Here is a 13,625-nt window from a genome sequence, read left to right on the forward strand (position 1 = left end):
TATTTTTCATTATGGCTCTTCCTTTAAATAAACATAAGCAGAGATTTTGGAGGCAAGAATATAGCTGACTTTGCTGCTACCAATTTAAATGTAGAAAAGGAAAAAAGGAGTTAAGAATGATTCTGAGATTGCTAATGTAGGAAACCATGAGAGAGATCATTTTGAACTGTGGAAAGTTTTCTCATCAAACAAGATAAATCAGACAGTAACACTGATCAAATTCTCACATATATCAATATAAAATCAAAAGGATAGGAGTAGCACAATATAACTAGATCAGATATTTAACAGAAGTGGCTAAGCATTTGTTAAGTGTAGTTACCTAAGGAAGTTTGTTGTTGTTAAGATACTTGACCAAGATTTTCTGAGCAGAAAAATAGATATTTGTGGTTAGAAGTGCTTAGGTACTTGAATCATATTCTTAAGTAAACCATTCTTGTCAGTGTTGTGTCTTTGAATGGATAGCCACAGTTGTAAATAGCCTGCTATTGGAATAAAATATATTTTAAAATTTAGTTAAATAGTGCATTGCTCAAAGATATGTTACAATAAAAGTGATTTTCAAAGTTTTGTAACCCACTTTTAGAAATTTATTTTTTTAATGTAAAAGTTTTATTAGAATTATGAGTTCTTTGTGCTCTCAAATATCAGTAGAAATATAACAAAGCTATTTTAAATTGAATGAATCTGAGTATTGTTTATGTAACTTTGAAAACTCACACCGTTTGTGGCCTATTCAACATAATTATTACTTTCAATTATTTATGATTTTGGGATTTTTTTCCAGCTTAACCTCAAGACTCTTTTTATTTCACTTTTTAAAAAGTACATGTTTTACTGTTTTCTATCTAGAATAATGGCACAGTTATTTCTAAAATACATGGAAATTTTATTGAGGGTCCATGATTCTGCAATACTAGAGTTAAATTATAGTTTTCTTCTTTAAAATATTATAATTTTAAGATATAATTTTACTGAAGGTTGTTATCTGTATAACAACTGCTGTTTTCCCTTCCTAGTATAACTTTTATTATTTATTATTAATCTCATAATTTGTTGAAGTTTCAGTTCTGTTCTTTCATATTGATGCATTGCTTTGATAAGAGGAAGATACATTACTCTTGAAGATAGAAAACTAAAGAGAAAAAATATATATATATACATACACATACTATATAATATCATGTATGTGTGTTTGTGTGTGTATGTATATAAAAATGCATAAACACAAAAATAAATGTTATGGTTGTTGTCTTGTGTGGCTGTGGCCCCAGCCATATGAGCTGTGTCTTGGGCTGCTTCTCCATTGTGCTTTTTTTTTTTTAATTTATTTTTAATTTACTTTTTATACAGCAGGTTCTTATTAGTTATCTATTTTATACATATTAGTGTATACACGTCAATCCCAATCTCCCAGTTCATCCCCCCACCCCCACCCCCCGCTTTCCCCCCTTGGTGTCTATACATTTGTTCTCTACATCTGTGTCTCTATTTCTGCCTTGCAAACCAGTTCATCTGTACCACGTTTCTAGATTCCACATATATGTGTTAATATACGATATTTGTTTTTCTCCTTTTGACTTACTTCAATCTGTATGACAGTCTCTAGGTCCATACACATCTCTACGAATGACCCAATTTTGTTCCTTTTTATGGCTGAGTAATATTACATTGTATATATGTACCACATCTTCTTTATCCATTCGTCTGTCAATGGGCATTTAGGTTGCTTCCATGAGCTGGCTATTGTAAATAGTGCTGCAATGAACATTGGGGTGCATGTGTCTTTTTGAATTATGGTTTTCTCTGGGTATATGCCCAGTAGTGGGATCCACGGTGCTTTAAGCCAACCCTACCTGTGGAAGAATACAGAGTAAAAGTTTAGTCCATTATAATCACACAGTTACTAGAGAGAAGAAAATTGAGATATTAAGTTGAATCAAGAGCATTTGTTGCTTTTTCTCCTTTTTCATCATTATTTTCAACCTTTTTTTTTTGTAGTTGTATTCTAACCTTTCTTCAATGACTTTTTAAGAAAAGTCTGACTGTACATTTCTAACAGTCACAGGTTAGTAAGCTTCCTTTTATTCTGATAGAACAGATTTGTGGGAGATTCATACATAATTGGATTTTCGTCACCATCTCCACTGGCCTTCTTCAGAAATGTGACATCTCTCATCAGGGTGTTACTTTTGCCTCTTTACCTAATGTGTGGAAGCCCATTTGGTATAGAACAGTAGTTATTTTAAGCTCTTCCTAGTTTGTGAATCATACATATGATCCTCACTAACTATTGCTCCCCATGCATCAAGCAGTGAAGTAAAGGAAGTGGGTGTGTCTACCAGTGACATTATTGAGATTTATATGGCTAAGTAGTTCTCTAGTTAATAAGATGGGCACAGCAGAACTGCCAGCTGAAATCAAATTGAAAGAACACAGTGTACCCATCCTATTTTTCAAACACTGAAAAGGCTTGGCAATGGCATTAAATCATATGAAAATAATCTGTATCCTACAGGATGAGACCAGAACTCAAGTAGTCTGACTTCAGTTCTGCTTACCGTTGACTCATTGCTTCTTTTATTTTTACTTTGACCTGGGTGAATAACAGCCTTGACCACAAAACAACAAACAAAACAAAACAAACAAACAATGGTTTTAAGTGACAAAGGGACAAAGGCTTTTTAACAAAAATTTGTTTAAATTTATTTACTTTAAATTCACTCATTTGCAACAACTGAAATGTTTATTTCTATGTAATTATAACTGTTACCACCTTATGTTGTATTGTGAAGGAAGGAAGGGTTTCATCTTCTCTTTTTTAGTCAGGATGCATAAACCGTTCTAAGTTCCATTCTGCTCTTATTTTTCCCTTTACAATGGAGAAAACTACCTCATTCCATAGGAACATATCAAATAAAAAAGAGGGCACAAAATTGGTTCCTGAAGTCCTAGCACCAGTATCTCTAGTCATTTTCTTAAAATATTTCAGTGTTATTAGCAGAGATGAAATCTTGAGCCATGATGATCCAACTTAAAAAATTTGAATAGCAAGTCATAAATATTTTTAAAAAGTTAATAAATGATGGATATCTAACAGGCTTCTCAAAATTGACATTACTGAACTCCTGATTTCCACTCAGAATCCTTTTCCTCTTAACCTTTTCCTGTCTCTGGAAATAACAACTACATTTCACAGTTGCTTAGTCAAAAAATCTTGGAGTCATCCTTGATTTCTCTCTTCCTATGACACTAATTATTCAATCACTCACCTTTACCTACAAAATATACCTGGACTCAAACTATTTCACACCACCACCTTGACTGCCATAATGTTCAAAACACCATCTTTTCTGACTAAGGTTATTGGAATAGCTCAATGACTTGTCTTTCAGCTTCCAATTTTGTTCCTTTTGTCCTTCTGGCAGAATTTGTCCATTCTGACACATGATCCACAGGGAAGCTTGATCACTTCTCTTTTCAAAGTCCCAGAAGGCTCCCCATCTTGCTGAAAATAAGAGGTAAGGTCCTTAAAATGACTCAAAAGGTCCTGTAAGTGCTAGACACACTTACCCCACTATCTCTCTTTCTTTACTTTCTTTGTTCTAGTGACATTAACATCTTTGCTGTTGTTCAGATTCACCAAGCAGTCACATGTCTGACTTTGCACTTAATACTCTTTTTTTCTAGAAAGCACGTTCCTTAAATATCTTTACAGCTTTGCCTTTATGTCATCAGGCCTCTGCTTAAATATTGGATTATCAGAATGTCTACACCATCCATCCTGTATAAGTTGTATTCCTTCCATTTTCTATCTCCATTACTTAGCTTTGCTTCCTTCATAGCAATTATCACCTCATGTCAAGTTGAATAATCATTTGTGTGATTACTGGTTATTCTTCCCTCCTAGAATATGAGCCCAGTGAAGGTGAAAACTTCATTTGCATGCTTCACTTCTTTTTGCCCTTCATCTCAGAAAAGTGCTAAGCATGTTGCATAATTAGTATTTTTGAAGATTGAATGAAGTCCAGTTGTAGGATATATGCCTTTTGAATCTCTACATAGTAACAGATAATTAACTTGTTCTGCACCAGAGAGAGTTACCAACTGACTTTATACTCTTCTCATGTTTTTATTCTACATTATTTTTTATTAAAGTAGACTTTTCTCTCTAGTTTTCTTTTCTTATAATGTCTTTGTACAGTTTTGGTATTAGGGAAATGCTGACCAGTAGTATTAGTTAGGAAGTACTCCCTATGCTTCCATCTTCTGACAGAGATTGTAGAGAATTGGTATAATTTCTCCCTTAAATGTTTATTGGAATTCACTAGTGAACCCTTTTGAGCCTGGTGCTTTCTGTTTCAGAGGTTTTAAATAATTGATTCAATTTCGGTAATAGATATAGGTCAATTCAAATTGTCTACTTCTTCTTGTGTGAATTTTGGCAGATTGTGTCTTTCAAGGAGTTGGTCCATTTCACCTATGTTATTAAACTTTGGAGCATAGAATTGTTCATATTATTCTTTTATTATACTTTAATATCCATAAAATCTATAGTGAGCCTCCTCTCTTATTTCTGATTACAGTAATTTTTGTCCTTTTTTTTCTTAGTTAGCTATATTAGAGACTTACTGATTTTATTGATCTCTTAAAAGAATCAGCTTTTGGTTCATTTATTTTCTGTATTATTTTCCTGTTTTCTAATTTTACTGATTGCTGTTCTAATTTTTATTATTTCATTTTCTGCTTGGTTTAGTTTTAATTTAATTTAATTTAATTTTTTTTTTTTTTTTTTTTTGCTTTACACGGGCCTCTCCCGCTGCGGAGCACAGGCTCCAGACGTGCAGGCTAAGTGGCCATGGCTCATGGGCCCAGCCGCTCCACAGCATGTGGGATCCTCCCAGACCGGGGCACGAACCCATGTCCCCTGCATCGGCAGGCGGACTCTCAACCACCGCACCACCAGGGAAGCCCTAATTTAATTTTTTTAGTTTCCAAAAATAACAGCTTAGGTGATTGATTTCAGATGTTTCTTCTTTCCTAATGTATGCATCCAAGTGCTATAAATTTTTAAAAATCTAAGCACTGCTTTTATTGCATCCCACAAATTTTGAAAATTTGTGTTTTCATTTAGTTAAAAATATTTTAAAATTTCTCTTGGTATTTCTTTCTTTCTTTCTTTCTTTTTTTTTGTGGTACACAGGCCTCTCACTGTTGTGGCCTCTCCCATTGCGGAGCACAGGCTCCGGACGTGCGCAGGCTCAGCGGCCATGGCTCACAGGCCTAGCCGCTCTGCGGCATGTGGGATCTTCCTGGACTGGGGCACGAACCTGTGTCCCCTGCATCAGCAGGCAGACTCTCAACCACTGCACCACCAGGGAAGCCCTTGATATTTCTTTTTTGACCCATGTGTTATTTAGAAGGGTATTATTTAATCTCCCAAGTAGTTGGGATTTTGTAGTTATCTTCCTGTTATTGATTTCTAGTTTAATTCCATTGTGGACTGAGAGCAGATAGTGTACGATTTCTGTTCTTTAAATTTGCTCAGGTTTGTTTTATGGTCCAGAATGTGGTCTATCTTGGTGAATGTTCTATGTGAAGTTGAGAAGAATGTGTATTTTGCTATTGTTGCTAGAAGTAGTCTATTGATGTCAGTTATACATATTTGATTGATGGTGTTGTTTGAGTTCAGCTACGTACTTACTGATATTCTGTTTGCTGGATTTATCCATTTCTGATAGAAGGGCTTTGAAGTCTCCAACTGTGATAGTGAATTCATCTATTTCTCCTTACAGTTTTTTCAATTTTTGCCTCACATATTTTGACATTCAGTATTTAGGTGCATACATGTTACGTATTGTTATGTCTTCTTGGAGTATTGATCCCTTTATCATTATGTAAAGCCCCTTTCTCTTTATCCCTAGTAACATTCCTTGTTTTGAAATATGCTCTGTCTGAAATTAATATAGTTACTCTTACATTCTTTTGATTAGTGTTAGGATGGTGTATCTTTGGCTATCCAATTGCGTTTCATCTATGTGGCTTTTTTGTTTAAAGTAGATTTCTTGTAGACATCATATAGTTGGGTGCTATTCTTTTTTTTTTTTTTTTTTTTCTTTTTTGTGGTATGCAGGCCTCTCACTGCCGTGGCCTCTCCCTCCATGGAGCACAGGCTCTGGACGCGCAAGCCCAGAGGCCATGGCCCACGGGCCCAGCCTCTCCGCGGCATGTGGGATCCTCCCAGACCGGGGCACGAACCCGCATCCCCTTCATCGGCAGGCAGACTCCCAATCACTGCACCCAGGGAAGCCCTGGGTGCTATTCTTTTATCCACTCTAACAGTCTTTGTCTTTGAATTGATATAGTTAGACCATGGATGTTTAAAGTGATTATTGGTATAGTTGGATCAATATCTATAATATTTGTTACTGTTTTGCTTTGTTCTTAGTTTCTGTTTTGTCTTACACTCTTTTTCTGCCTTTTATGGTCCTAATTAAGCATTTTATATGATTGGTTGGTGGTGGTGAAATTAGCTACTTTTACATTTCATTTTTTTTTTTACTCTTCTGAAACACTGAATTTTTTTGAAAACTGAATTCTTGTGTTACATTTATAATAATTTTAAAATTAAAATGATGTGACCCTTGACTTAAGAACTTCATGGAGGGGCATGAGAGAGAGAGTAAGGATAATTTTCTGTTCCATATTTCTTGCATTGTTTTAATTAAAAAAGAGGGACATTATCAAGTAATATATTCAGCATTGAAAGTATAACATTCCAAATCAGTATATTAAAGATTGCCTTTTTCCCCCTATTTTCCAATTGCTCCATTTCCACTATCATTTCCAATATCAAAATATTCCTGTGTGCCTTCAATTACTACCATACTTGGCATTTCATTTCTAGGACAAATAACTACCCAGTAGCTCTTTAAGGAACACAGTACACAAGGGAAGGACAATAATGTTGCAGGAGTAAGAGAAGCAGGAAATGTTCTATGTTTAAATCCTACTGTGCACAATTCCCTAGGAGGAGGTTAGTAAAAATTTCAGAAATAGTGCTGCCCTGTTCCTAGCCTCTTTTTTTTTTTTCAGTATAAATTCTACAATAAAAAAAAATGTGCCCTTTGGGAAAACTGTACATAAATTTTGATCAAAAGTCATTATCAGTAAAACTGCCTTCAGTTTTTTAAGTTGTGCCAGGGTCACCCAAGTAAATGGCTTACAGAGAATTAGTTTGCTGTGCCAGTTACGCTCTCATAGATGCTTCTGAGGTTTGAAACCAAAACTTATTATTTAAATATTTGAAAAGCAATAATACTTTCAATCTAAAATGATTAATATAGACACAGAGCAGAGAAAAACCAAAAGCTCAGGAATCAAATTAGTATTACCATTTGATATCAAATATATTCTGTAAAATAAAGCTCAATTTAAGAATAATTTTTGATCCTTTTTTTATAGAGAAATTATTTTGAGTGTGACCTATGCAACATAAACAAGGTTTGGGATTATAAATCATGAGACTGTATTAAAATTCAATGTATGTCTTTATCAGGTAACGTAACTTTACTCTCTTTATTTCTCTATGTCCCTCAGTTTTCGTCTCTGAAAATCAAAAATTAACTGATGCACATGCATGATTTTAGAAAAGAATTCCATAAAATGGCAAAGAATTATTTTCTGTGTTAGTAATTCCCAGGCCCACCCACTCTTAACTCTCCAGAGGAAATCATGGTTAACATTTCCAAGTTTAATTTCTTCTGATGGCTACTACCATTATAAAGTGAAATAATGCTAATGCATCTATATCTCTGTTTATGAGTGCATCAGCTATAGAAGTAAGTACTGATAGTCCAGAATGAAAAAGCACAGAACAGGATGCACTTAAATTACCTCCTACTTTTTCTCTCACCTACTCAACTCCTGATTTTGTTGTTGTATATTTTAGTTCTCTTAAAGTTGTTTTCATTATTATAAATCATTTTTCCTTCTTTTATCTACCTCCTAATTTTCATTAGTTATATTTTTACATTGTTGTGATTTATAATACTTGCATTAACTTTTATTATTAGAGAATAAATGTAGCACTTCATTTAATTGTATAACATATGCTGTAATTTCCCAGCCCTATGCAAATCCTTTCTTATCTGGAAGTTTAATTGCTGCTGCAGTGGAAATTCCTATCTATGCTGAAGGCTTCCCTCCTCAAGAGTTTGCATTGCATCTCTCTACTTCTCTTCCTGAGAAAGCTCAGGAGCTTTCTTCTGAGCCATGGAGTCTGGCTCAGCCCATAGACAGGGCAGCCCTGAAGTGCTGGGATTTAACATCCCCAGGTACAACCCTTAGCCAATAAAAGGTGGGAGTTGGTGGATAAATTATCCAAGGAATTTATCCTCAAGGAAACAAGTCAGAAATGTGTTATACACCATTCCTCCCCTCCCCAGGGTCTCCAGAGAGATGAAACTTCCAGGTGGTCAAAGTGGTGACCTTTTCATTAAGGCACCCTTGATTGTCTTTCACTGTCTAACTTTTCCAACTCCCTCATTTGTTTTTCCTTGGATCATGTTCCACATAAACTACATTCAACCAGAATTTTGTGTCAGGGTCTATTTTCCAAGATACTCAACTAAGAAAGGGTGTTTTATTATACATTTATCTCTAAATTCTAAATATTGAAAACCAAATACATACATAGAGAGAAATTCAGAAATAGTATAGGACAGAATATTATTTACTGCTTATTATTGTAATTATAGATTAGGAAATAAAAATCTTTTGATTAAAATACATTTGTTTGGAGGATCATTTTTTAACACTTAAGATGTTACAAATTTCTTTAAAAGATCTCTCTTGTTTTCCTTCAGGTTTCCAAGGGTCTCTGAATATAATTGTATGTTGCAGTGTCCCTTTAAATATCATATTTAGACATCTTGCTCATAGGAGAGACAAACACTTCATTAATACTTTGTATAGTATTTCCAAGATGCAAAAAATCAGATTTATTAAATACTTTGCCTGAGGTCATATAGAAGATAATAATGAAACCAGGAAGTAGAATACACCAATCTTTGACTGCTTTTCCAGGACTTTCTAATGTTTTCATTTTGTTTTTTGTTTTTGTTTTTAACTTATTTTGAGGTATAAAGTTACAGTAATTTAATTCTGTGGAAGGATTATATGCAATCAGATATGAAGTCTTTAAATTTGTTACTTAAATTCAATTTGGGAACAACTTTTCAGACCAATTCCAAATGAGTCTAATTCTTACTCTTTATTAGGAAAACCCCAAGGTATCTTCCTGATGTAAAGGGAAAGAAGAAAAGTAATTCAGATGTAAAACATGAGAAACAGCTATGGGCATGGTTCTTCTTTCACAATATATAGAGCAGCATGGCCACACATTTTATTATACCATTTGCTGCAAAAGCAGAGAAAAATTGTAGGTACTATGGAAGGGCACTGAACCATTTTGTTATCCACTGACCCATGTGTTGGTGCAGAGGGCTTTAACTTGGACAGACTTTACCAGGGTCTGTAAGGAGGTACACAGAACCCCGTTTTACCCACTTTTGTTTCTTTGAGGGAAGATGAAGTGTCCTGACTTTTGTGCTTATACATTTACAACATCTTCTATACAACAGTAAAATGTACTTATAGAAAGAGGTATAGATTTGGAAAAGGGAAAGTTAATATACTTTCTGGCTCCATTATTTGGTAGATGTAATTAAAAAATAATTTTAATTTCATTCCCTTCACATTTTATGTAAATTGCAAGTCAGCAGTGAATGTCACTGTGCTTTGACCCACATCAGGGCTGGAAGCCCAGTTCACTAACCTAGGGTTGCCCTGTTTTTCACAAGACAATAGTTATATCATGTAGTTCCCTCTTTTTAATAATAGTAGTTGTGGAATTGACAATATATTAGTATATGAGTCTTTTTATTGTAAATACTTGTGTGCTTTTTTCATAAACTGAGACAAAGTCTTTGAGGCCAGACATTGGGCTGACCTTGTATTGCTATGAGCCTTAATGTAGTTGCCTTAAATATAGTTCACGCTTACATCTGTTGACTGGAGCACAATTTACCAACTGAGATTATTAGTCAATCATTAGAATTTAAGCCTCTAGCTTTTAGGATTCATCTTTGTTGACTTTTTTTTTTTCCCATGGTTGGTAATATCCCCACTGGATTTAAAGACTTCAATGACTTTTTCCCATCAAGATCAGCTGAGAAGCTTTAAAAATATGCTAGTGTTCTGGCCCTAACCCTAGACTGATTAAAATAGAATTTCTGGAAGTATTTCTTAGATGTATTTTTTTCAGAGCTCCACAGTTCTTTGTAATGTAGAGAGTCAGGAATCAGTGATAGTCTGTTAGAAAAGGTCTACCACCTCCCATGTCTACCTCCACTACAAAAATCTTTTCATTCTCTGCTTTTATTGTACACTCTTTGCTGCTAAAATTTTTGTCCTCTTTGCTAGACATAATAGGAATTGCCTTTACTAAGGCCTTAAGTGGGTGATCACTGCACTAAGTTGAATATATTATTGAATTTTAGACATTTTCCACAATGTACAGGTGTAGAGTATTGGGAGGGTGTCGTACTCGAGGTAAAACAACTAGTTACTGTTTTCAGGATTTTCTTGTTTGCTTTCTTCCTCTTTGTGTCTTAAGGAACTCTTCAATCCTGAGCCTTTCTTTCACTAATGGCGGAAAGTCTTCATATTGCCTTTTTTCATTTCATACCTATAAAGAACTAATGGAAATAATTGATGATCTTCTCTTGCTTTGATTTTAAATACATCATGGATATATTGACAGTTAAATCTAGGACATCCCAATTTTGAACTGAATTATCCCAGGGTTTCCTGGAACATAGAAATATGAAGAAAGTAAGGTACAGAGAGAATAAGTGACTTGTCCAAATGCACAAAGCTTGTAATTGGCAGAAATAGCATTAAAACTAAGAGTACCTTCTTTATTTTTCTTGCAAAATACTTCAAATATATGTACAGTAATGTATAGAAAAACAAAATAGTCATATTCCCACTATGCATTTTTAAAAACCTAGTATATTTGGCCATATTTGATTCAGTTTTAAAAGAAATTGAATATTACGTATGTCATTAAAAGCCTGTTAGGAATCTCTCCTATGTTCAATACACATCCCTTGATTCCTTTGTCACTCCTGGTTCCAGATCTCTCAAATGTGGTATTTATTATTTCAAGACACACTACTTCTAGAATAATTTGGATCCTTTGAATTTATAGTGATTTCTTCATTCTCTATCATTAATTTTTGCCTCTGATTTCATTTATACACTTAAGACTATAGTACTTTAGCAAATTTAACTCCACAGTAAACAACACTGTTTTTGCTTTTTTTTTTACCATCTTAGCCAAAAAGTTATCTGAAATTCAATGTTTAATTAAATTTACATCATAATTCTTTCAATATAAGCTAAATATTAAATTATTGTATTGCATCCTAACAAATCTTTATTATCTTATTTCAACTATTTCAATGACAGTAAAAGTTATTTGTTATATCAATAATTTCTTATATCCTTTCTGTCTTCATCTTCTGTAATTTTCCATTATCTATCAAATTGAGTTTAAAATCTAATAATTGGCTTTACGATTGCCTGATATTACCATTTTATTTTCTTTTTTTCGTATCTTACAATGGCTTTGAATGCTCTTTCTGTTACAGACATGCTAACATTTTGGGCATACTGGTTTATCCCACTCCCCAGGCTTCTGTTGATACTATCCCATCTATCTGAACCCCACTCTCAACTTATCTCTGATAGACATACTTCCATCCATTGCTGTGTTGTTTTAAGGAAACAATAACAAATAACTCAATAATTTGGGAACTCAGAGTCTGATTTTATATTTGGGAAGATATTTTCCTAAATTAAGCTTTCAAAGTGTTGCAGTGAGCTAAGTTAGCCAGCTTTCAGTGGCACACCAACTAGAAGTGCTCAGCACCACTAGAAGTGCTCTGAACTCTGCTTTGACTATAATTTGCTTGTACCATATTCCTGAATGTAGTTCTTCCTCTCCAAAGAATAGAGAATCTGTATAATCTCACTAAATGTTTGAGCAGATTTTGGTGATCCTTTAGCAACTACAATACTGCCATTACTCTACACATACTAAATGACAAAGTATTGAAACATCTACTCAGACCTCCAAGTAATTACCTAGCATTTGTGATTCTTGATTTTTCTCTTGAGTTACCTTCAATGTAAAGGAGAAGATAGTTGAGACATAAATATCATTTAAGGAAATTGGAGTGACAATCATATCCTAAGTTACTCCTGCTGCTATCATGAATGTGTTTTATTTCTGGAATGAAGAATCTGAAAAGTAAAGCATAAATCTAAGAACTATCAGTAGTGAACATCACCTGTCATGCATTTCTGGATTTCTCTAACTATTGAGTTATTTTATTCCTTTATTATGAAAAATAGAAATATTGCTTTAGCTGGTTATATATGGTTTGTGGACATTCCAAACAAACTAAAACAAAAGAAAAAACAAAAAACCACCTGTGTGTGTGTGGTTTTTTTTTAATCCTGAAGCTTTTCTGTTAATGGTGGCACTTACTTTGTAGAAATAAAAAACAAAGTTATTTTTAAAAATTGAAACAATTTATAACCAGAAGGAACCTCTAATGCTGTCTTGGTGGTAGGATAATGTGTTGAGGTCAGATAGGGAATAAATACATTCACAATAAAGCTTGTGTGATGAGTCTTATCTGAAGAATGAAGATATATATATATACTGTGCTGCTGATTCTAAGTTAGAAATATTATCCTAATGCATTAAAGTCTCAGTTGCCAAGGGAAAAAAAGTCGTGTATTATTTATTAAGAGATAGGATTACAAGTGTTAAAAAAAAATGTTATTAACACCAAGGCAGTTGCCAGCATTGGGTTGGGTCACATTATTTTTCTGTTCTCTTTATCAAATTAGTGAGGAGGCCACCTCCAGCACAGGAGGCAAAGTGATATTGTATACACTTCAAAAGGGAGACACTGGAGATGAGGAAGGCCCTGTGTTGTTTGGCCAAGACACATTCATGTAATTGGATCTGGGGGCTGACGACACTAATGCACCCAATGACAGGAGGTGATGGAGGCCCATCTGTGCTGGCCTGCTGAGTTGATCATATCAAGGAAACTGCTGATCAATTTTCTGAGAGTGACTCAGAGCCAAAATTAGGTAGCTGAAAATTTCCATCCATCTAATATGAAGACAGGAAGAAATCTGCTGTTGAAGAAGGAAAATAAATGTATTATGTTAAGAAGCTCTCAAATTACATGTAATTTTCAACTGATTGTCTTGTAAAAAACATATTCTCTTTCTAAAGTTTTTGAAATATACTTATTTATTTACTACTGGATAACTTTTTTTTTCATATTCTGATTCCATGATTAGGTAGCATAGCAAAAGTATAATGTAGGCCCAAAACCAGGCAGGCTAGATTTATATCACTTATGGTAGCACCTATGTCCTTATGAAATATGTTTAGCTCCTCTGTGCCACAGTGTCTTCATCTTTAAAATGGAGCAAATAGAATTGTTGCATTAAATATTATGCATCTATGTCCT

Source organism: Mesoplodon mirus, assembly GCF_964341445.2.
Source record: "Mesoplodon mirus genome assembly, chromosome: 6".
Lineage (NCBI taxonomy): Eukaryota > Metazoa > Chordata > Mammalia > Artiodactyla > Ziphiidae > Mesoplodon > Mesoplodon mirus.